We start from the raw sequence: 25,358 nt of genomic DNA on the forward strand, positions 1-25,358 counted from the left end.
AGGTATGAATAACCTTTCACTTTTCCACAATATAATTATACAACACTGCTACCTTATTCCAAAGTCATCATTTACTGACATTATTAATGCCCCTTTTAAACACCTTTATTAAACATGACTTTTTTAAAAAGTGACAAACAATAATAGAAAAGAATACAAACTATACTTACATTTTATTTTCATGTAGTAAGCATAAGCTATTTTCATTCACTCCATTAGACAAACTGCTCAATTCCTACCTTCCCTTGAATTTATTACCTCCATACCATCATGCACCCACTTCAAAACTTTACTAAAAGCACACCTAAAAATATGCTGGCTATGCCCTTGCAACTCCCACTCTAATATCACCCACCACAACCTTTCTTTCCACTCCACTAACTACCTTGATTATAGCAAGCTCAGATGCTTATAAACCTAGTACTTATTATACAGCAGGAACTTCTTATTGTAACATTTGTTAATGTCTGTTATGTACTTCACAGATAAAGATTCTAGTTGTCTACTGATGTACTATGTTCTTCATCTGTAAATATGTTGTAAGTAATTGCTATGTTAAATTAATCACTATGTAATCCAATGCAACTACTGTCTGTTTATTTTAACTGTGGAGCTTTCCTCCCCGGGCCTCTGCTGAAAATGGACCTAGGTCCAGTCGGACACTCCCAGTCAACAAATGTAAATAAATAAATAATGTTCCCACAAACTCCATTTATTTCTATTTGCTCCTACTCTTTCCTAAACATGCCACTTAAAGTTGCTTCGTCTCCTTTACAATACTCATCAGTATTTTAGTTACAGCTGGCTTAGATGCCTCTTTCTAGTAACTTTTTTTATATTCAGTAGCATCAAGCTTAGCAAGACCTTATCATGTCTGGTCAACTCTGCTCAAAAGAATCATTTTACTGATTTCAACCATTTGCCCCCCCCCCCCCCAACATTTCTGATAAAATTATTCTGTAAGAAGTTTTTAGAATCTCCCAGTTCATGACATTCCCAAAAAGCATGTATCCAATTACCAAATAACTCAAAGGGAGGACGAGCAGCCAAGTTTACTCGGTGAAACACTACTTTATTAAAATAAAAACACGGTGAAGCGCTTTCATCCCTTTCTTAGGGACTTCTTCAGAACAATACCATCACATTTTCCCTGCATTCAAATACAGCCAACAATAAAAACGAATCGGTTCCTATTAATTATATTATTAATAAATTTCCCTATAAAACCTTCTAAAAGAAACATGTACATTTACTATAAGCATAATGTTTAACAATAAATTCATTTAAAATGTTAAAATTGGTGAATCTGAATTGTACTTTAAAGATGAACCATATACTGGGTAAAAATGATCTAAAAAGGTTTTATATAGTGACATTTAACAATTTTAAATTAATTTACTGTTAACTTAAACGTTATGCTTGTAGTAAATGTGCATGTTTCTTTTAGAAGGTTTTATAGGATAATGTAATTAATAGGAACCAATTAGTTTTTATTGTTGGCTGTATTTGAATGCTGGGAAAATGTGATGGTATTGTTCTGAAGAAGTCCCTAAGAAAGGGATGAAAGTGCTTAATCACTGTGTTTTTATTTTAATAAAGTAGTGTTTCACCAAGTGAACTTGGCTGCTCGTACTCTCGCTGGGTTATTTGGTTTGTGAATATCTTCAGTTTACATTGTATGTATTCAATTGCCTCTCTATTTCCCATCATACCTGAAGCATTTGCTATCTACCAGAGTAAAACTTATCTGAAGTCTGTTTGGGGCATAAAAATACTGATATAAACACTTCCAAACAAAAATCCTAAACCTCACAGACTTTGCTGTATACTTGGGCTCCATTTAGATGTCCACCTATTGTTCCTTTGTATACTGCCTTTCCATTCCCTCTTCCCAATATTTTCTAACCTCCTATGATTGGCCTCTTATAGTTAGCATGCAATATTTTAAATGCTTTACTAACTGTCCCTTTATTTTTATTTTGTAACTAACTTGTTACTTTGTAACTAATTATAGTGTTTTTAAAAGCAACTTCTGTTATAGACTCAACTGAAAACACTGCCAAAGCTGTTTTTATTCATTTAGCAATCTCTGCCCTGATCCCTTTCTCTTTGTCTATTACACTCTTGTTAACAATCCCTAGGACGGAAGGCAGTGTCTCACATGCAGTCCAAAAGTACAGTTTTGTACCTACCATAAATGTAGATGTTCGAGTGTATATACTGCTGCAGTCATCACACTTGGGTTATCCTGCCGTCAGGCGGTCCCGCAGTTGACCGAATCCCAAAGTCTTGGTCCTGCGTCGGTTGTCGTCGCTTCTTCCCTGACGTCAGTGCGACAGGGGGATAAAAGAGGCAGCCAACGCCATTTTCTTCAGTTTTTCTTGCCCCAGATGTCAGGTGCCCCCAACTAGGAAGGCAATACAAATAACTATGCAAAAATACCGTAGTAGATAAACAATAGCACTAGCTGTTAGCAAATGCACCATATAGACATGCATCCAATAGATTGATGTACATAGAGTTATAACTAACACCCCGATATGTAGAGGGGATGGTGGGTGGGTAACCTGGACTGCAGCAGTATATACACTCAAACATCTACATTTATGGTAGGTACAAAACTGCACTATGTTCATCGTGTTATACTGCTGCAGTCATCACACTTGGGTTGAATCCCAAAGCTATGGATGGGTGGCTGTTACTAAACTGGGTTAGGTGAAGCTAGGATGCCCTGCAGAACTGCAGTGGCAAAACCAGCTCTGGTTTTTGAGTATAATGGAAGGTGGTAGTGCTTGGTAAAGGTGTGCACAGAACTCCAAGTAGCTGCCTCCAGAGTGTCCTTGGTTGGAACCCCCCTGAGAAAGGCTGCTGAGGTTGCTGTAGCCCTGGTAGAATGGGACCTAATATTCACAGGCACTGCTTTCCCATAGTGTGAGTAGCAAAAGCGGATACAATGTGCTATCCATTTGGAGATGGTCTGTTTTGAAATAGCCTTTCCTTGTGAACCTGCAGCATAGGATACAAAGAGTTGGTCAGTTTTTCTGAAGGTCTTTGTCTTATCCAAATAGTAACGTAGCTGTCTGTGAATCTCCAAAGAGTGAAGGAGTCTTTCTCCTTTATTCTGGGGGTTTGGATAAAAGGTGGGTAAATGAATGGTCTGATTCAAAGCCACACTCGATACTACCTTTGGCATAAAGGTAGGGTTAGTTCGTAAAGAGACTCTGTCCTGATGGAAAATGATGAAAGGTTCCACTGCCATAAGTGCCTGTAGTTCTGAGACCCTGCGTGCTGAGGTGATAGCCAGCAACAGAGCTGTTTTCCATGACAAGTATTGTAGTTCTGCTAAGAAGGCTGGTTCAAAAGGAGGCAGCATTAATTTTACTAAAACGAAGTTGAGGTCCCAGGCTGGCGTTGGGGGTTTTCTGGGGGGGTCTTATATTCTTAGCCCCTCTGAAAAACTGCCTTAGTAAAGGGTGCGAGAATATAGGAGGATCCGTATTATATTGAGCTGAAATGGCTGAAGCATGGATCTTAATGGATGAGAAAGAAAGGCCTTTGTGTAGCATCTCAGTTAAGTATTGCAGTATTTGAGGAATGTTTGGTATCCAAGGATTTTGGCATTTAGCCTGGTTCCATGCACAAAATCTTTTCCATTTGTCTGAGTAAGTTTTTCTGGTGCTGGGCCTCCTGGCCTCCAAAATGACATTCAGGACGTCCTTTGAGAGAAGTGTTGATTGATAATTCAAGGTATTCTCCCATGCAGCTAAATTTAAAGTCCTGAGCCGACTGTGAAGGATCTGAGAGTTTTGCTGAGTCAACAGAAGTGGGAATTGAGGTAAGATCCATGGAGGGCTGTGAGTCAAGGTCCTTAGTAATGGGTACCAGTGCTGACGTGGCCAGTCCGGAGCAATGAGGATCATTTGTGGTCTCTCTGATCTGACTTTCAGTAATACCTTGGTCAAGAGAGGTAGTGGTGGGAAGGCATAGACTGTCAATGCTGTCCAACTGAATGATAGGGCGTCCACTTTCCAGGCTAGGGAATGATAAGTCCTTGTGCAAAATTTCTGTAGTTGGCAATTGTTGGGGGAGGCAAATAGATCTATGTCTGGATGTCCCCACCTTTGAGTTATCATTGAAAATACCTGTGGGTGTAGTCTCCACTCGTGAGGATCGGCCAAATTTCTGCTTAATTCGTCTGCCAATATGTTTGCCTTTCCTGGCAGGAATTGTGCTTGCAGTTGTACTTGGTAAGTCAATGCTGTGTTCCACAAGGTCATTGCCTGTCTGCATAAAGGGTAGGAGTGTGTTCCTCCCTGTTTGTTTATGTACCCCATAACTGTGGTGCTGTCTGTCCTTATTAGTAGTTGTCCTGGATGCAAGAGGTCCTTGAAGGCTGTCAGTGCATTTTGCACAGCTAGCATCTCCTTTTGGTTGATGTGTAGATGCATTTGTTTTGCAGACCATTTGCCCTGTATGCACAGTCCTGCCATGTGTGCTCCCCAGGCGTAGTCTGAAGAATCTGTTGTCATAGTTTGGTTTGCTGGAGGTAAGACAAAAGGAAGACCCTTGTTTATTTGACATGCTTGAGCCCACCATAGGAACTCTTTTGAAGGCAGGGAATGAGAGGTATACTTGTTTGGAGGCTGTGCCTGTGTTGAGTCCATACACTTTTCAGGTACCATTGTAATTTCCTCATATGCAGCTTTGCATGTGGAATTAGTTGAATGCAGGATGCCATGAACCCCAATGCCTGCAGGATTTTCCTTGCAGTGAGCTGGGTAAAAGTTGCCATCTTTTTGAAGTATTGAGTCAGTTGTTTTTGTTTGTCTGGCATGAGATAAGCCATCTGGGCCGTTGTATTTAAGCTGGCACCCAAGAATATTATGTCTTGTGAGGGTATTAGCTTTGACTTCTTTTTGTTTACTGTGTACCCTAGGCAACTTAGCAGCTTTGTTACAAATGCCAGATGCTGTAGTAGAATGGCCTTGCTGTCCGCTTGGATCAGGCAGTCGTCCAGATATGGATAAATTTGTATTCCTCGTTGTCTGCAGTATGCAATTACTGATGCCAGGCATTTCGTAAATACTCTGGGCGCAGTAGATAAGCCAAAGGGCAATGCAGAGAATTGATAATGCGTTGTACCTGCCAAAAATCTGAGGTATCTTCTGCAATCTTGTCTGATAGGGACATGCAGGTATGCCTCTTTGAGGTCCAACGTTACCAGCCAAGACTCCTTGCCCAGCATGGGAAGAAGCTGCTGTAGTGTGAGCATTTTGAATTTGGGTACCTCCAGGTATGTGTTTAGAATTGAGAGGTCTAAAATGGGTCTCCAGGCTTTGTCCTTTCTTGGTACTAGAAATAGCCTTGAGTAAAAACCTTGACCTTGCTCCTTTGTAGGTACCTTTTGAATTGCTTTCATATCCATGAGAGCTGAAATTTGCGTTTGTGCCTCTGCCCATTGGTTTGGAGGCAGATTTGGCATGCCTCTCATCCATGGTAAAGTGTGAAAATGAAATCTGTAGCCTCGGGTAATAATATCCAGAACCCATTTGTCCTTTGTTATGATGCGCCAATTTTGTGGAAATAGAGCCAGTTTTCCTCCCAAAGGTACTGCCAGGGCAATTTTGCTTGGCAGGCGAATTGGGAAGTCATTGTGTTTGTTTCCTGAAGGGTTGAGATCTTTCATCTCCACCTCTTTTGAGTTGTTGTATGCCATTGTCTAGGCCTGAAAGAACCTTGTGGCTGGCCTCTGCCCCTTGGGCGTCTGTACCTACCCCTTTGGGGTCTGTCTGATGCAGGAAAGGACCAGTTTTTTGATGGCCAGTTTCTGCTGAAACGAGGAGGTTGTACCTGTAAAAAATCTTTCACTGTCTGCATAGATTTTGCATTTTCTTCCATTTTCTTTAAAACTTCCTCTGCTTTGACACCAAATAACACATCTTTCTGCAATGGAGCATCCAATAACTTTGCTTTGACATGTTCTGGTAAGGCTTGCTCTTTTAGCCAAGCATGTCTACGTATTACAGTTCCTGTGACAGCTGCTCTACATGAGGCTTCCAATGAATCAAAACCACACTGTAAGGTATGCTTTCCCACCTGTTCTGCTGCATGCAGCAAATCCTGCATCTCTTTGAAATCAGGTTGATCTGTCTGAGGGATCATTTTCTGCTTTAACTGTGTAATCAAGTACTGCTGGTATTTTAGCATGTGGAATTGGCAGTTTAAGGCCCTCATGGCCAAAGTGGCAGACGTATACACTTTCTTCCCCATCTTTCTAATGCTCTGGAATCTCTTTCAGAAGGTAGTGGATTCTTAGCAGTAGTGGCCTTAACCCCTTTGGGACCCTGGGAAATGGTTTCGGGGTCTGCAACAGGGCTTTTATATAGAAACTTATGAGAATCAGGAACTTGGTAGTATCTGTCTGGTTTAGCTGGTGCAGGAGGTAAGGAATCTGGGTTTAGACTAGATTTGGTGTAAACATCATCCAAAATGTCTAAAACTGGAGGAATTGCAAGGGGTCTATGCTGTGGAAGAAGAAGAAACTCATGGAGTCTTTTCTTAGAGTCAGAGTAATCTTGGCCGTCCCAGTGGAAGTATTCCCTCATGGTGTGTAAAGTTTCCCCAAAAGAGTAGTCTTCAGGGGGGAGACAGAGGTAATGGACTCTTCAGCATCTGAGTCTTCATAAGGAGGGAAGGAATAATCCTGGTCCTCAGAGTTACCTGAGGAAATGGATGCTTGGTCAGAGGAAGGATAATCTTCCTCTAGTCTAGGCCTTTTGTCAGGAGGGGGTTGTGTACCCCTGTTAAGGGTAATTAAATCCTCAGCCATCTTAAGCATCTGTTTTTTAGGCATAGGGGCCTCATGGGGAGTCTGTGGACCCGGTTTCCTAACTTTTAAGGGGGCTTTAAGTTTAGCATAAGACTTAATAGAGATAGTTGTCGGTTTGAAGACACCTTCAGAAACCGAAGGCCTGTCCAAAATCTCCGGATCACCTTCAGGGTTGGTGTCCGAGGGGTGAGATGGAACCGGCTCCTGAGGCCCAGCTGATTCGGTCTGGGAGGCCGTCAGAATTTCTAAATCAGTGGTAGTCAGGGGCTGCGTAGGCGCCTCGCTGAAAACTGGAGAACCGGCGGCAGGCCTTGCTGAGGCCTCGGTATCTGGTCTTGGCCTTGGTTGCCTGTCCTTATCCTTGCGTTTTTTAATCATTGCTGATGTCGGTTGCTCCGACGACATGCTATAGTTAAATTTTCTGCCAAAATAATGTCAGGTGAAATCTGCCTGACGCTTGACTGTACGTTTGTTGAACCTAGCACAAAACCGACAACCAGAGACGTCGTGGTCTGGGCCTAGGCAAGGAATACAATAAGAATGAAAATCCTTATGAGGTATTTGCTTCCCAAAAGAAATGCAATTATTAACTTTGTCTGACATCGGTCTGAGGCAAGAAAAGTTTCCCCAATGGGGTACTTAGCTTTAGAGAAGACTTCGGGCTGAAATTCGATTCAAAAATCTCAGGAGCTAGCCGACCGGCACTTGCAAACTGCTTCTGTTTCGGGCACCGCACGGCCAGAAAGACTGGAGAAAATGGTGTCGGCTGCCTCTTTTATCCCCCTGTCGCACTGACGTCAGGGAAGAAGCGACGACAACCGACGCAGGACTGACGGCAGGATAACCCAAGTGTGATGACTGCAGCAGTATAACACGATGAACATCTTCTGTTAGCTTCATCATCCCACAGTTACCTTTCCCTTTCTAATTATTTTCCCCCAACCTTGGTCTTTGCTAATTTTCTTAAATAACCCCCCCTCCATTTCCTACTTTCTATACCTCTGATAGCAGGAATGCCTATTGGTAAAATCTTTCTACATTCCCATGTTGGTTTAGTTCTTAGAATACATTCTGCAACTTTATGAATACACTATTCTGTGTGGTGGTGGTTGTTATTCTCCTTGAAGGCCTGCATACAAAATTCTACTCCCTCACTACTTCTTGAACCAGGCTCCATTTCATCATCCTCCCTTTCCACTTTGACTTACAACCTCCTGCTTGTGTTATACAAGAGTTAAATGTGCAACTCTAAAATATCCCTTCAAATCAGGTAATTTTAAACCACCTTGTTCAATGGGGAAAACCAACTTCTCCCACTTGATAATATATGATCAATGAAAATTTACACAGTTTTTCCACATAGGAAATGCACTCCACCCTTTGATTAAGACGCTGAGGGAAACTTCTCGGACACTAACACGAGCCCTGCTGGGCTTTGGACAGTGACCTCAACTGAGAATGCAGTAACACCAGCACAGGATCCCCTGTCAAATAACGGTAACTACCTACTTCAATTATCTTTTAGTGTATGGGCAATGCTATTGCTACTGTACCAATCTCAAGTACAAAGCTGTGGGATTAGCCTCTGCAGCCAGATGCCAGCACAGGAGACTGGTGGTCCACTGATGCAGTGTTTGTGTACGATTGACTAAGCATGAGCAGGTTACTGCATGCGACATTTTCAAGATTTACGGATTCATTCAAAAATCTATATGAATATAAATACACATACGTGTTATGCATATACATATGTGTGTATGATATATTCATATGTATTTCACAAACAAATACACACACACACACACACACACACACACACACACACACACACACACACACACACTTACCCAGTTAGCAAATGACATGCATATTAAATTAAACCTGAAAATTGCTGGGGTGAATGGTCTGGTCTGCCAGCCCTCTTGGGGTACAATACTGACATGTGCTCTTCCTTTGAAAATGGTTGTTATGCCAATGTAGTCATACACAGAGCTTGGGGACAGGAGTTTTAGGATTGCTGTTACTAGACAGCTGGTGGCAGTCACCACTTTTGTGGTATATTTTTGCACATCAGATAGTTCTTTCACACATAGTAACCTCACAACTGGCAGTAGACATGTTACTTTTAGAGACTACTTTTAGGGTCCATTTTGCTCGTATGTTACAGTATTGTAAAGCTCTACTTTTTTGTTACGCTACCCTACTCTGGGTCAAAAAAGGAAAAATAGGATCTCTGACCTACCATGATAAACAAATTTAATAAAAATAAAGAGAAATAAAACCCAGTAAGTAGGATTAATGTACTTGAAAGTGCAGACAAAAAAATACAGGATTTATATACTGAATAAAAAAAAAACAAAGATAACAAAGAAAAACAAGGTACCATTGCTGCAGCTGAGATAAGTTATTGAACAGTGAAAAACTATAATGCACAGAATTTATGCAAGCATGCAGCTCAGCATGAACACAGGCAATGCAATTAATAGACAAAGCTGTCACCTTATACTGTCAGAAATCTACCAAGAGTTCATATGCACCCTTCCACCCCATCACCATACGCCAGAAGAGGTACCATGACTTCGTGTTTTATAAGAACACAAATTGCAAGGCAAACCCCAGCACACAGACATAGACTCAGCTCCAACTGCACAAAGATACATACAACTGTGGACATTTTGCCCAGTACAGCTGGTAGACAAGTAAGAACAACACATGGCCACATACATGGCTCAAACAGGTAGTCCAGATAATGGTGTGCCACAACCCAGTGACACTAATGCTATATCAAAGGGCTACACAGCACAGCATGAGGTGAGGTCAGCCACAGAGCTTGCCCTTTAGATGTAAAAAAATGCAGCAGTGACCTGCATACAGAAACAAATATATAAGACGTATATGTGAGACCACACAGAAGCACAATCTTCATACATCAACAATGCCTAAAATCATCTCTCTCAACACAATTATACTGCAGGGTTCACAGGATTAGGAACATGGCACAACAGATATGCCCCTCACACTGCCAAGCCACCATATTGCTACAGTTTTGCAGGACACAAGCTGCTATGCGGTGAACCAATGATCTACTACATCACAAATTCAGTGTCACAAGTGGGCATGTGCTTTCACATAACACTCAAACATGCACACAAGGATGTGTGTGTGTGTGCAATTTTATATATATATATATATATATATATATATATATATATACACACACACACACACACACATATATATATATATATATATATATATATATATATATATCTCACACATATACAAATATCTATAAGGCTCACCTACTGCTCCTTACTGAGGCCCACTTGACAGTCTCAGCAACATGCATTGAATAAGAACCCGGCCTGCTAGGCTATGGTCCCTGGTCTGCTATATCACATACTGTCTTTCACAAAGCGGCACAATGTGGGACAGCAATAACAAGTCATGTGGGCACCTGTGCAAGAGCCATACTGCTTCCCACTGTCACACTCTTTTCACTCACAGCACCATGGACTGTCTAAGCATGCAGGCTGCTATGATGTGCATCCAGGCCTTCCCAATGAATGCCAGAACAGTGTTCACTGCATTCAAACACTGTATGAACTACAGCCTACAATGCTGTGCTGCCTTCTCCTGTTATCTGGACACTGCAGAATGAATCGCTCTGCCTGCCAAACGATGTATGATTTGACCATATTTATGAACACAGTGGTATACTTCTTGAATCTTAATAAGTAGAAGATGGACTCCCAAGAACATGGAAACAAAATTTCTATCTGTGAAGGGAGTACACAACAAATGCATCCCAAGAGATAGGTTGTTAAGCTGAGACCACCACATGAATTTTACTGCACCTGCTGTGAGCACAAAACTCAACACAGCATTGTTACTATCAATTAATGCAATTTTCTTTTAGTCTAAAACAAGTAGTAACACAATTACTTGAATCGGCTGCTTCATGACATTTTTAGTCTGGTTCTGCAAGGCCATTGTGTCTTCCTCATATGGAGTCTTACACAAGGTGCAGCGTCAATAGAAACCAAGGACATGAAGTGTAATACATGTGATTATAGCTTTTAGACATTGATGCCTTTAGCAAAATTCATAAATGTATACCATGTGGTCTGGCATTCCTTGTGTTTTGTCTGCAAATGTTGAAGTTAAAAGCATGCAGTCTTGTGTCTCATCTATTTACTGCTTCCCGATATAACTGGTGTCAGAAGTAAATTGCAAATAAGTTGTTTTGTCTTTTGAGAATTAGTGCACTTGCAGCCACCAGGACCTCTCCCTCTCTCTAGGGTAACTCATCTAGGAACTGGAAAAAGTGATTCTAGAAATTCAATTCATACCAGATTGCAAGCGGCATTTCAGAAAAAGTCTTAACAGGTACTACGTTTTGTACGTTCACAGGGAACAAGCTGACTGTTTATAATACATTTCTGTTTTGAAAAAGAGAGTGAAGAATATCACTGCAATGACATAGAAGTGTGACAGTTACTGTGAGCCAAGGAAAAAACTGCCATATACCTAAACATTTGCTTGCTCTTCATGACAGCAGAAAGTCTCAATGAACTATTTTTTTTTCCAAAATCTCTTTATTTCACTTTTCTTTTTTCAAATAATAACAATACAGTAACTCAGAAACACAAATAAACAATACAAATACCTATCTAAAGAAAACCGACAATCTCGTTCCAAGAAAATTATACATATATATATATATATATATACACACACACAATATACACACAAGAAGTCACTACGTCAAGTAAAGTATGAGCATTCTTATGTTCATTTGTCTCATAAGGGATAGTGAAAAAGGGGATAGTCTATACAGAAAGTAAAAAATAGAAATTTAACCATTTATTTGTATGTTTAGGGAAAATATCTAGTTACACATATACTAAGAGAAGGGAGAAGATGCAAGAAAGACTGGTTATACTACATTCATTTCTTATTTAAAGGTTAACTTTTCATGACAATTTGTAGGCGAATTTTATTTGTCAAGAATTATATCTAGTAACCCCAATATTTTTGGTAATAGCGTTTGTTTTTTGTTTTTGAATAAATTAATTTGTGAGATGAGATATATTTGATAGCAAGATTGCTAAAATTTTCCCATGTAATTGGTGACATGACATTCCAATTCTTTGTAATAAAGAATTTAATAAGGGCACACATCGTAAAGACATGTTTGAGTTATTGATTGAGTTGATTGATACTAATGTGCAATATAGCTGTCTCCCATGTAAGGGTTGATTTTTCATATCCCATCTTCTCTAATCTTACTCTCAAGGAACACCATAAGTTGTATATCTTAGTATAGTTTCACATGACATGTAAAATATCAGCTGTTTGATCCGGACAATGGGGACATATAGGCGAAAAGTTAGGATTGAATTTATTTAATTTAGATAAGGTACAATATGGATTGTTATTTACCATAATTTGTGTATATAACAGCTTCTTGAAAGGAATGAATTTGATTGTATTTTCAATGGCTAGTTTCTTATTTTCTTCAGTCAGTGATTGCTTTTTCATTTGCCAATAGTTTGAAAATAATAAAGAATTCTGATGTTTTGCACTCATTACAATTTTATAAGTCCTAGAAATTGTTTTCCTTTTAATCGCAAGATTTTGAAGTATTAATTTAACTAAATCTATGTTCTGTAAGTCGGTGTGTATTTGTGAGAATTTAGCATTTATAAGATGATGAAGTTGGTTAAGGATAATACTATATTTCATAGGAAGTTTGAGTTCAAGTCTCATTTGCTCCGTGCTAGAGTCTTTCCATTGGTATATATCCCATATTGTGTAGTTTTTTTTATCAGGGGGTAGTTTGTTAGATTTACTGGTTTATTATTTATTAGTAGATTAGGATTTAGGTGTAATGGTTGTATAAGGGCAAAAGCGTCAGCTAATTGCAATGATTTAAATAGTTTCTGTGTTGTAAGAATCATGTTTTTAATTAGTGGGTGTAAATTCTTCGTGTATATGCTAGCCTGGTTTAAATTCAAGAATGGTAAGGATTTGATATTACAGCCAAGGGATTTCAACTGTTCATACCAGATTTTGGTCCACTGGGGTGTCCAAGTATTTATATACGAGTCATAGTTTATTATTTGTATTAGTCTGTATACATACAGTAATTATACTATAGTAAAGCTTAAAATCAGGTAACCCCAATCCCCCATTATCTTTGGCGAGTACATGTTTTGCATATTTAATTCTGGTAGATTTGGGATACCATAAGAATCTTGATATAGCTTTTTCCATGGCAAGGAAGAAGTTTTGGGGAATATTTGAAAAGGTAGCATTTAATTGAAAGAGTATTCTTGGTAGAAAATTCATTTTGACAGAAATAGCTTTTGACAGTAGAGACATATTAATGTTCTTCCATCTATCCATATCGTTTTGAATACTAGTCCATGTAGTTAGGTTATTGTTTATAATATCTTTGAAGTCTGAAGTAAATATTATTCCTAGATATTTTATCTGGTAGTTTATTTTGATCTCACTCACAGGAAAGTACAATTCTTTATGACCTATAGGATTGAGGGGAAATATGTGTGACTTGTTTAAATTTAAATTATAATTTGAAATTACCGAGAACTCATCAATAACTAAGTATTTTTGGGAGGTCAGTAGTGGGGAGTTGGAAGTATATATTTAAGTCATCAGCAAAGGCTGAGTATATAACATTTGTATTGTGGATTCTGGGAATATGATGAAAGTTTTTTTGTGAAATAAACAGAAGGAGGGGTTCTAGACAAAGATTAAATAGGTATGGCGAAAGAGGACATCCTTGTCTTGTACCATTGGATAAGAGTATAGGGTTAGTTATAAGTCTATTTACCTGTACAGTGGTAGAAGCTTTCTGATACGAACCTGGATCATTTTAATGAATTCTTGAGGAAAACCATATAAAGGCAGTATATTAAAGAGAAAGTGTAAGTTTACTCTATCAAAAGCTTTAGTTGCATCTACTGTAAGGGCATATCTGGGGCATTTATCACTATTAAGTAGTCTTACAATGGTATCTAAGAGGAGGGTGTTGTCACTTGTTTGCCTGTTTGTCAAAGCCCATTTGTTGTTGGGAAATAATAGAGGGCAGTATATTCTTAAGTCTGTTTGCTATAACATGGGCTAATACCTTAAGATCAGTGTTTATGAGGGCTATTGGTCTATAATTTGCTGGATCTGATGGGTCAGAATGTGGTTCAGGAATCAACACTGTCTTGGAGTTATTTAAGTATTTCTCTGTTATACCATATTGTATTATATAGTTGAAAACTTTTAATAACACTTTGGAGATAGGTTCCATGAATAGCTTATAAAAATCAGATGTGTATCCATCAGGCCCAGGGGATTTACCTAGTTTTAGTTTGTTTATTGCAGCTTATATCTCTCTTAATTGCAACGGTGATTTTAGGAGTTTCCTTTGATCTTCTGTAATTTGTGGAAAGTTTATATTATGTATAAAATCCTCAAATCTGTCTGTAGATGGTGATAAGGGTATATTGTATAATTTCTTATAAATATCTTCAAAAGCATCCACTATTATCTTGATCCTTATATTTCACCTGTCCTTCATATTTTATTTCTTTGATCCTAGGAGGTCCACTTTTTATGTTAATTAGTCTAGCTAGGAATTTTAATGGTGTTTGAGCCCATTCTGAATACTGATATATCAACCTTAATTCTAAGAAGGAGATATTTTCTAAATAGTATTTGTGTAATTGTTTTTGTCAATTATTTTTTCCTCAAGTTCTTTAGAATATTTTTCCTGAAGTTCTAGTTCAGCAGTGTTTGTTTGATACTCTAGTTCATTCTTAAGATTGTTATCCTTTTTTTGAGCCATGCAGATTTTTGAATAATAATACCCCTGATGACCGCCTTGGTAGCCGCCCATTGTATGTCATATGGAATTTGATCGGATATAAAATCATTCTGAAGTTGGGCTAGCACATTCTGAATTTCTTGTGTAGTTTCTTGGTTTGGTATAATTTTAGGATTTAACGTCCGGGTATTGAAATAGGAAATATTTTGTTTATGAGCTTGAAAGCTTATTAAAAGTCTAATTTTGGAATGATCTGAAAGAGTTTTAGGTGATACAGCATAATTTAATTTGTTAGAAAGGAAAGCAATGGAAATTAGAAAAGCATCTATTCTGGACCAAGTTTTGAGAGTGGCTGAAAAGAAAGTGAATCTAGATATTGTTTTATCATACTGAAATTTAACATAAGGGTCAACTAGTTCAAATGTATTTTGTAATTCTTCAAGTGCTGTAGTGGTAGATTCTGTCTGTTTTTATTATGCAATCTATCCTTATCTAGATTTAGTAAAGCATTCCAGTCCCCACCTTCAATAAAAAGATGATTTGGGTATTTGGCAAATATATTAAAGATTTCATAAATGAAGAGCTGTTGATTTGAGCAGGGGCTGTATATACTAAGAAAGAGTAATGGTTTGTTAAAAGTATGATATTCAGTAGTAAATAATACCCATCTTCCCTTTGAGTCAGGTTCATAGGAAGTAACCTCTCCTTGGAAGGATTTATTTACTATAATGGCCACTACCCTGGACAAAGAACTATAATTTGCAGCAACTATTGTTTTAACCCATTTTCTTTTCCTTTCCCTAACCCAAAGTTGGTCATCTAAGTGAGTTTCTTGCAAGAAAGTTATAGCAGCTTTAGTTTGATATGTGAGGTGCATGATTAAATTTCTTTTTATCTACCATCCCTTTAACATTCCAAGAGTTTATGGTTATCATTTTGTATTAATATTGTTGAAGTTTCTCATTAGTTGATACTCAAAAATACAATTATAAACTTTGTCTGTTAGTGTATTTATCTTAAGAATAAATGTTGTGACTTTTATACTCCTAAACTCTAAATAGGTGCCTAACCACCCATCCCTCTGTATCTGTAAATGTGCATGAGTTAAGAAACTAAAAGAAGCAATTATTTTTAACAACAAGGAGTAGATATATATGAGGGATGTCAATAATACCCATACTGTTCCAAATGCGAACAGTCATCAGCTAACAGACTGTGCTCATCCCGCTCCTTTTATTATTTATATACTGCATATTCATTTTCAGACTTATTAAAATATTATATTAATTGTACCCTTAGATATTATACAAAGAGAAAGAGAAAAGTAGCTTTTATAAAAAGTTTTGTAGTAACAGCAACATATTATAATTCTTAACATTTCAAGAGTTATTAAAGAGTTAACAAAACAATATTTTCAAAAACCAAGTACAATATATGTACATTTAAAACGTGCAACATTTTAAAAATTCAACAACATTTGCATTATTCTTGCTAACAGCAACTAACTGTGGTTCTTTAAAATGTATTGGAAACTTCGTTCAACACTGCACTGTCAAAAACCATACAAGCAATCATTGTGAACTCATATTATTAACCAGTGCCATCTACTGGACAAACAGGGGAAAAAAAAAAGAGAAAAATGTTTTTGTACCTTGCTCATAGACACATTTAAAGGTAACTCAATGGTTATGCCAGTAAAATAATGATTATACATTTTAAGCATTTAAAGAAGGCAGCACTTTAAAATTCCACAACATTTGCCTTATTCTTACTAACAGCAACTAACTGTGTTTCTTTAAGATGTATTGGAAACTTCATTTAACATTGCACTAGCAAAAGCCATATAGATCCATCATTGTGTACTCACATAATAATTAACCAGTGCCATCTACTTGAACAAACAGAGAGAAAAAAGAGAAATGATTTTATAAGTAACTCAATGGTTATGCCAGCTGAATAATGTTTATACATTTTAAACATTTACAGAAGGCAGCACTTTAAAATCAACATTTGCCTTATTCTTGCTAACAGCAACTAACTGTGGTTCTTTAAAATGTATTGGAAACTTCATTTAACACTGCACTGTCAAAAGCCATATAAACACATCATTGTGAACTCATATAGTAATAATTAACCAGTGCCATCGACTGAACAAAAAAAAAAAAGAGAAATGTTTTGGTACCTTGCTCATAGACAGACTTAAAAGCAACTCAATGATTATGCCAGTAGAATGAGTATACATTTTAACTGAAACTACTTATATCTAGTATTAACACTACTTAAACTATTATATCAAAGGTTATATCCCATTTTTTAAATGTAATTTAACACTTCTTTTTTTAAGCTGTAAATGCACTTTAAAGTAATTTCTCAGTCAGTGTTAGGTAGCTTTGCAACTTTTAAAAGTAAAAGGCAGTTAATAAAGTACTACAGTGTAGCAAAGACGTTTTCATTACAGGCAAGTAAGCAGTTATTTAGAACACATTCCACATCCATTTGTTTAAAATTTCCCATAAGAGTGGTATATTCTTCCGTCATGTAGTTCTTTGGAGCTGTATCACTTGTTTAGCCTTCCAAATGTTGTTTTTGGATCAAAAGATAAGAAAAGAGTCGTCTGAGGCAGGATTTACTTTGAAGAGACGCAGGAAGGTGGATTTTACCTGGTCAGGTGTTTCCAAGGATATTTTTTCTTCTTTGTAATAAAATGTTAAAGTTGCAGGATATCTCATTTGGAAACGAATCTTATTTTCAATAAGGTAACTGCAGTATTTGCTGAGTTTGTCGATTTTAATTTGTAAAGGAAGATCTTGAGTAATCGTAATTTTATGTGCTCTCCATGTAACATTCTTTTTAATCTTATAAGCTGACAGTATCTGTTGAACATGTGCTGAATTAAGCAGTCTGATATAGCTTTGTCTAGGAAGATCACTTGGTTGTGTATGCTTTATAACTCTGTGAGCTTTTTGATCACCATCTCATCCCGGAGATCTTTATTAGTTAGAAGAGATCTTAGTATTTCTTTTATTATTGGAATAAGTTGTAGATGATCAAAGCTCTCTGGAATACCTCTTATGATAAAATTATTTATCCGGCTTCTAGCTTCCAAGTCTAACATTTTTTGCTGTAATTCTTTAATTATGGTGTCATTGGTTTGTGCTTTTTGTTGCAGTTCATTTACTTTTAGCTCATTGTCCATAATTTTAGCTTCATTTTGTTCAAGTCTAAGCACAATCTGGTCCGGAGTAGAGCCAAATGTAGTTAGCTTATGAGAGGAACCCTGCACTTCTGTTTGTAAAGATTGTAAAGCAGTTTTCAGATCTTCCAGTGTTAAAGGTTGTTCCTGTTTTAATCTTTGAGACATTTTACCAGCTTCTTGTTGCGTGTTAATTTTTTGCCTTTTAGAAGTGGTTTCTTTCTCAGGAGTAGTAATTGCAGACAGTTTGTTTTTTGTGATTGCAGTTTCTATCCGATCTGGCTGATTCTCCAGTAATCTTGTATAGTTAGATTCCTAGTAGTAGTGCAGAATTTTAAATGATAAGTCTTATTATGAAAGTTGTTTTTCTTGTTACTTTCCTCTTATTAGGTCTGTTAGTCTTGAAGAATCCACACCATGCGGTTCAGGGCTCTGTTTCCAACAAGTAATTATTTTTCCTTCAGAATGAGAGAATTTTTGAAAAATAAAGATGAAACAAGTAAGTACTCGTATTTCTGCTTTAATCCACTGTTTGATATACTTTTCCTAAGCGATGTGCTGGTTTGAAGTCAGATTACAGTATAGGAATGCAGGAGCTGCACTGTTAGTGTGCTTACAGTCTGTCCACCATTTTGGAATCTCAAGTCTCAATGAACTATTGATGCTTATGTTACTAAAATAAACCAAAGACTGAATTTGGTGAATTACATGGCTCATTTGCATGAGACAGAATCAAGTATGATACTAGGAATGCTCTCAGACAAGAGGCATATAGTTAACAGAATCAGATTTAATGCTAAAGTAAATGATGTATGCAAAGTGAGTGAAACGATTTTGTCACAGTTAAGAAATCTCACAAAAAAGTTTGAGATATGTAGGGCTGCCACCTTTTCAAATGTCCAGAGTAGAGCATTTTTTTGGAAATGTGAGACTTTTGCAGGACAAATCATACAAAGAACCAGCACAAAGGACTGCACTTCACTTTTTGCTAAAATAAAATCTCATTCTTGTAGAATTTGAGATATTTATATTCTTCTATAAACTATTTAGGTATTTCATATTCAAAATAATTGTCTTATGCAACTAATAAAGGAAATATAGGAAATATGTCACTTGACATTTGTATTTTTCCTCAGGACACAGCTGCCCAAATGGGGACTGTCTTGCATAGCGGGACAGGTGGTAACCCTAGAAGTACGTAAAGTTGTACGTGAAACAAAGTTAAAAAAAGAGCAGAAAAGTGTAAAATGAATCATGGCAACTTTGGCAAACATGAAAAATATATGGGACTGGTCACTGCTAAATCCCACATTAACTGAGGCCGCAAGTATCAAATAAACACATCTGTAAAAAAACAGAAACACCACAAGCTGAAATACAAAATATAAAAATGGTCTAAATCTAAACAGCAGAGAGAAACATTGCACAATAACACAAAATAATTGTTTTTGCCCTGGTACTGTGCCTCTGCATACCCAATGTGGAGGCTCTGCCAAATACCCTTATATAAACTACCTGAGGTCACAGAAATTTTAACAGAACCTCAGTTTCTCACCTTTCTATGAGTAATGTGCCCCCATAAATCCCATTAGAGAGCACCTGCAATCCAAAACAAACAGCCAAATAAACAAACATGTATGTCACTTGTTAACAAATCATACAAATCACAGCATTCACATAAAAACAAATGATCTGCAATGAAAACTAGGTAAGTTTACTAAACTGTGCAAATTTACACAACCAAATTTTCTGAGAGATCCCAAGTACTGGAGCAGACATGCAAAAACTAGTTATCTGTAGGCACAGTTTATTGAGAATATGCAAATAATGGTCAAGAAAAAAGTACAGAAAATGTGAGCAGAAGTCTCTCGGATGACAGCTGCAAAATTAATAATCAAAGCATGGTACTTAGACTAGACACTGGCATTGAATGTAATGTAATGTCTACTAAAAGGCTGAAAGCAATTAGTTTGAAAGAAAGTAAACTGAACCTACTATATGTAAATTGCTTATTTATTCTAGTCGTAATTTAAGATAAGGATTGATTGCCTAAAACAGAAATGGGAACATGAGAACTAAGACCAATGTCTGTGGTGTTCCTCTGGGTATGACAATTTAGCAGGGAGGGATTACATGAGTGGGTTGCTCCAGTGTCTGGGCAAATACCAGCTAAATCTAATGTTCTTGTAAGCACGACTTGCATATTTATCCTTGTCTTATTTGGACACTTGGACTAATGGACAGAATCTCAGTAGACCTTGGGAAGCCTAAGATAAAAACCGTTAACACTGGAGGTCCCCAATGATGCCTAAGCTCTAGATAAGATGTATAAACTGTAGTGCTTAGCAAAGGAATGTAAGGCAGACTACTCAGAAGCAGCACAAATTTCTTCTCAGGGTAAAATTTCTGAAGAAAGCTGTGGACATAGCTTGAGCCCTGATTTTGGTCTAGAAGGCACAGACTTCTTGATCAGTGAGCTACAGGAGGTAATATAATCAGAAATTCATTCAGACAGTGTCAATTTAGTTACTTTGTGACCTTTTTTAAGGTGTAAAAGGAAATAAACAGCTGGACATCCTTGCTGAAATGTTTTGTTCAATGAAGGTCAATTCACATTTAAACAATGCACCTTATACTCTCCCCTATTAGAATGATTTGGGAAGAACACAGGATGATGAATGGATTGGTTCAAATCTGACTGTGTGGCAACTCAGGACACAGAATGGGTTAGTTTTCAGTGACACCCTGTCTTTATAGAAAATTAAATAGGTAACTTAGATGTAAGGCCTGCATTTCAGGAACTCGTTCAGCAAACGTGATGGCTAATAAAAAGAATAGTTTTCCATCACAGGAATTACATGACAGCAGAGTTAATGGGTTCAAAGGGGAGAGAGGAAGTTTTTCTAGAATAAAATGTAGATCTCATGGAGAATCATAGGTAGTTAAAGAAGGTTTGGAATAAAATATTTTTTAAAAATAATTTACAGAGCTTGTTAAAGATGAAGACATTCATTGATAAGAAGAGATAGTGGATAAATGAACCACAATGAAACAGTAACTACCTCATACTTCAAATACATCTGCCAGAAAGGTCATCACTTGAGATGTAGGGGCTGAAAAAGTATCTATGTGGTGTTGAGCAGCTCAAAGATTTTCTTCCATTTTCCTTTATCTTTCTTGTCGAGGGCCTTAATAGTTTCATAGGTTATACTAGGCTAACTACCACACAGTTCATTACAAGCAGTGCAACCAAACCCAGTTTTGTCCCACAGTGCTTTGGATACCTATATGGTGGGTTATGTTTGTAAAGTGGTAGCTAAGAGTTAGATACATGTTAGTTGGGGATTAACTTACTTACTGTCTACCTCCATCCTTCAGAGACATGGGGGTCATACTGGGAGTTAATCTGCGATTTCCCATCTGACGATTGAGGTTTCTTTTGAACAGGGTTATTCCATAGCGCAGGGATCCCTTGAGACACATCTGTCTTCTCCATCATATTCTATTTAAGCTACTGCTTCTGGTGCTGTTTGTTTTGCAAATGTGCAAGAGATCCATCAGAGCTGGAACGGAGGATGCATTATATGCTATGCATAGATTGCCTCTCAGTAACCTGTAGGAGACTGAGTACATTAATAGGGCCTTAAGCAATCTGTGTAGGACAGTGCATACATACCCTGGATTCTCCTGGTGAGGAACCTTTTACGGCATTCCAACTGTCTCAAGTGCCTGGTTAAGTACATGCCAGAGGGGGCAATGAATTAATTAATGGGTCTGATAAGGGCCAAGTAGAATGGTACAATAACTTCCTTGGACCTGGATGCCACACCTCCTTACGAGTTGGGTGACAGAATGATTTTCTTACTATATTGGGTACATGTTGGTCAAAGCTCAGATTACTTTGTACATATGTTCCCAGATCCCTAACTATCTGGTCAACTCTTAGTGGTGTTTTATCAAAAGAGTAATTGGCTTGGGTGGATGATTTCCGAAAGGACACTATAATTTCACTTCTTTGCACTGACTTTTAATCCATGGATATGGTACCAGTTATTTTGTTTGTGTTAGACCCTCTTCTAAGATGTTGCTGTTGTCAGGGGAATCTATGATAGCTCCCAATTTATAGTCATTTGCAATTTTGGTGACAGAGAGGCCTTTGACATTAGCCTTTACTTCCATGAAGTAGATGCCAAACATCTGTAGGCCCAACACAGAGCCCTTTGATACTCTGCTGGTGATCGGTCTCCTGGTGGAAGTAGTCTCACCGATGAGGGGATATAACCAAGTTGATAACTTCAGATGGGAGCTTAGGGTCCCTAGCCATCAGATGCAGTGGAGAAGCAATAGAGGAAGTCAATGTCCAGATGAGACTGACTGGACGAGTGAGGCAGCAGGAGATGGTGCTGAGGGGAGAAAAAAAAAGCTTTCTACTCTGATATGGCCAAAGCAGGAGGAACCAAATCTGGTGAAACCAAAATGGTACTATGAGAATGACCTTGGCTCTGCACATCCTGACATTTTGTAAAAGAATTTAAGACTGTAACTGGAGAAAAGGTATACAGGAGCCCTGAGGGCCAAACATGGGAGAATGCATCTCTTGGGGATAATGATAAAAAAGTCACACTTGGTGTTTAATGCTAAATCAAAGAAACTGCAACAAAGTTTTGTCACTTGCATAAGATCTTGAATAGTACTGACGTGTCTAGAGAACATTTACTGGGAGCAGAAGTTGATGCTCAGCCTGTATGCAATCACACTAAGTCCTTGATATGTGCAATGCTATCACAGAATGATGTGACATTATGGCCCATTCCCAAATTCTCATACCTTCTCTGGATAGAAGGTAAGATGAGGCACCAACCTTCTTATGTACCGCATTCTCTGCCATGTTGTCTGAGTGAATGGACACTGCACCTTGGGGGAGCAGATATTAAAATGTCCATAGCTGTCAGAAAACTGCTCTTATCTTCAAGACGCTGATGTGTAATCTGGCCTCTTCTGTATTACACGTCCCTTAGGCAATCCTAAAAGATAATGCCCCTCACCACACGAAGAATGCATCCATGGTACTCATGGCAGCAGGGATAGGCTGGACAAAAGGAGTTCTTGAACTCAGATGTTCAAGTTTTTACCAGCACAGTAGGTGTTTCAGACAAATTTTTGAAAGCTTTATACTTTGCATCATTGGTTGTGCTGCTTAACTTCACTGGAGGACTCTCGTGTTTAGTTTGGAATTTTCTACTGTCTAGATGGAAGCTGTCACAAGGTCCAATACCTTTAGAACTGCCAATGCACAGGGTGACAGACTTTGTGACAGATCTACGACTACTTGCACTACTGAAGTAATTCTTCCTGAAGGTAGTCTTGCTCACTGGGAGAATTCTAGTTGTGATTTTGCTAGGTTAACCCTGATCCCCAGGGAGAGGCATGGATGGAGCAAACACTGCCTTGCCATAATAACTGCACTGTAATTGCAGCAATGAGCCAGTCGTATAGGTAGAGAACCAAAGGGCACAAATACTCTCCTGCCTGCAAGCACAATAGGATAGACTGCATCATGAACATCTGGAATGGCACCTCCTTTACTTACTGATTCAGAAAAATGAGGTTTAGATCCAGACTAAGGTCCTGAGAGTTTTGGGGCAGAAGAAAAAATGAGAGTAAAATCCAGACATTCTCTGAGCTAGTGGGATCTCTTACATGGCTCTTTTCAACAGGGGACTGTACACCTCCTTCAGGGCCACCCTCATCTGATGGGGTGGCACTAAGCGTGGGAAAGGAGAGTGGGCAGTTTTGAAAAATGCTATGAAGTAGACTCTAGTTATAATGTCCTTGATCCGTTTGTCCTGTATGATTGCAAACCATATAGTTGGATGTAGAGAACGATATCACCATACTCTCTCCAGAGGAAGATAGGCAACCATTCAGGATTCATACTAAAAGAATTGTTGAGAAGGTCCTCTGAACCCTTACTGGTGTGGACCACCTCTGTCTCTTTGGTGGTGATTAGTAGATAAATTCCCTCTACTACGGGATCCTCTGCTGTACTGCTGCTTGTGCTGGGAATGATGGAATTTGCAAAACCAGATATTCGTGAAATCAATCTGATTCCACTGAAAGGATCTCGGACAGACTGGAAATTTTGCCTTCTTACTCACATTGTAGTAGTTTATCCTTAACTATCTGTTCAAACAGAGAAGTTCCATCAAAAGATGCCTTAAGTTCCATCAAAAGATGCCTTGACAAAAGCCACCTTAAAGTGTCCTACAAAGTCTATAAGGCATATCCAAGCCTAAAGGTGCATTACAACGCCTGAAGCAGATGAACTTGTTGCTCTATCTGTTGCATTATGTAGCAAGGCATAATTAATGGTTATATACTTATTACCTTGATACGGCACTCTTATAGATAGCACCCCAAAAAGGCAAACCCCCATTTCTCGGTCACTCACGTCCCCCGGAATCTCTTTTAAAGTTTTTTGTCTAGTCCTTCTAGCATGTCGAGGGATCAGTTGCTAGTGTCCTCTCCTGCTCAGCTGGTGAACCTGGGAATATTGAGGCAATGTTACAATTGCCTCATGTACACAGACAACCCTCTCCTCCTCCCACAAAACACAAATACATGCGAGAGATGCAACTATACGGCCAAACTGGAGGCTGAGCTCTCTCAACATAGGACTGGCAAGACCAGTCAGGAGGAGAAGGTTACCACACACACTATAGACCCAGTCTCACATAGTACCATCACAACCTCAAATCATACACATAAACACACAAAGACATACTCGGCTCTGATCAAAAATCTACCAAAACAGCAGAGGCCACCAAAGCAGACACCCAAACAACCACCACCTCAGAACACAACACCTGCAACACATAGACCTCACAGTCAGAGTGTCAAACAGTCACAGCCCTTAAGGCCAAACACAATGCCAGACACACTAGTCATTGGTGACTCCATAGTCAGACACACTGACGTCCCGCTCACCAGACTGAGTAAGGAGAAGGTCACAGTAAGCTGCCTGTCGGGCTAGAATCCGCCACATAACGCAAGCACTCAGGTCTCTCAACAGCAGGTACAAATATGACTCAGTCATTGTCCACGCTGGTGTAAACGACCTGAGACGCCTCCTTGGACTACATGAAAAGAGACATTGAGGAGCTCTCTGATTATGTAGCCCAGGCAGGTATGACCCTGACCTTGAGCAGTATCCTACCTTCACCAAGAATGATGCCACAATACAGAGATAAGATGATCAGCTTTAACAATTGGCTTAAACTCTGGTGTCATTCAAAGGGGATCCAATGTCTGTCTGCCTGGGATGACATGCTGGACAAGCCACGCTGCTTCGCAAGGGACGGCTTGCACCTGTCACCCTGGGATTCCGGATATTGGCAAAGGCTCTTGCCACCCCATAGTGCCTTTTTAGGCAAGGCTCAAATTCTAAACCTACCACCCTAGAACACAAAAAGGAAAAAAACTAAGGGTAATGC

General features: G+C 38.5%; 1 protein-coding gene across 1 annotated transcript in view; it reads right to left on the reverse strand.

Moving 5' to 3' along the window:
* Nucleotides 1–25,358, reverse strand: part of CEP85L (centrosomal protein 85 like) — a 1,265,215-nt gene that overhangs the window by 426,952 nt on the left and 812,905 nt on the right. The window lies entirely within an intron of this gene.

The sequence above is a fragment of the Protopterus annectens genome, chromosome 1.part1, assembly GCF_019279795.1.
Source record: "Protopterus annectens isolate FY-2018-M chromosome 1.part1, PAN1.0, whole genome shotgun sequence".
Classification (NCBI taxonomy): Eukaryota; Metazoa; Chordata; order Ceratodontiformes; family Protopteridae; genus Protopterus; species Protopterus annectens.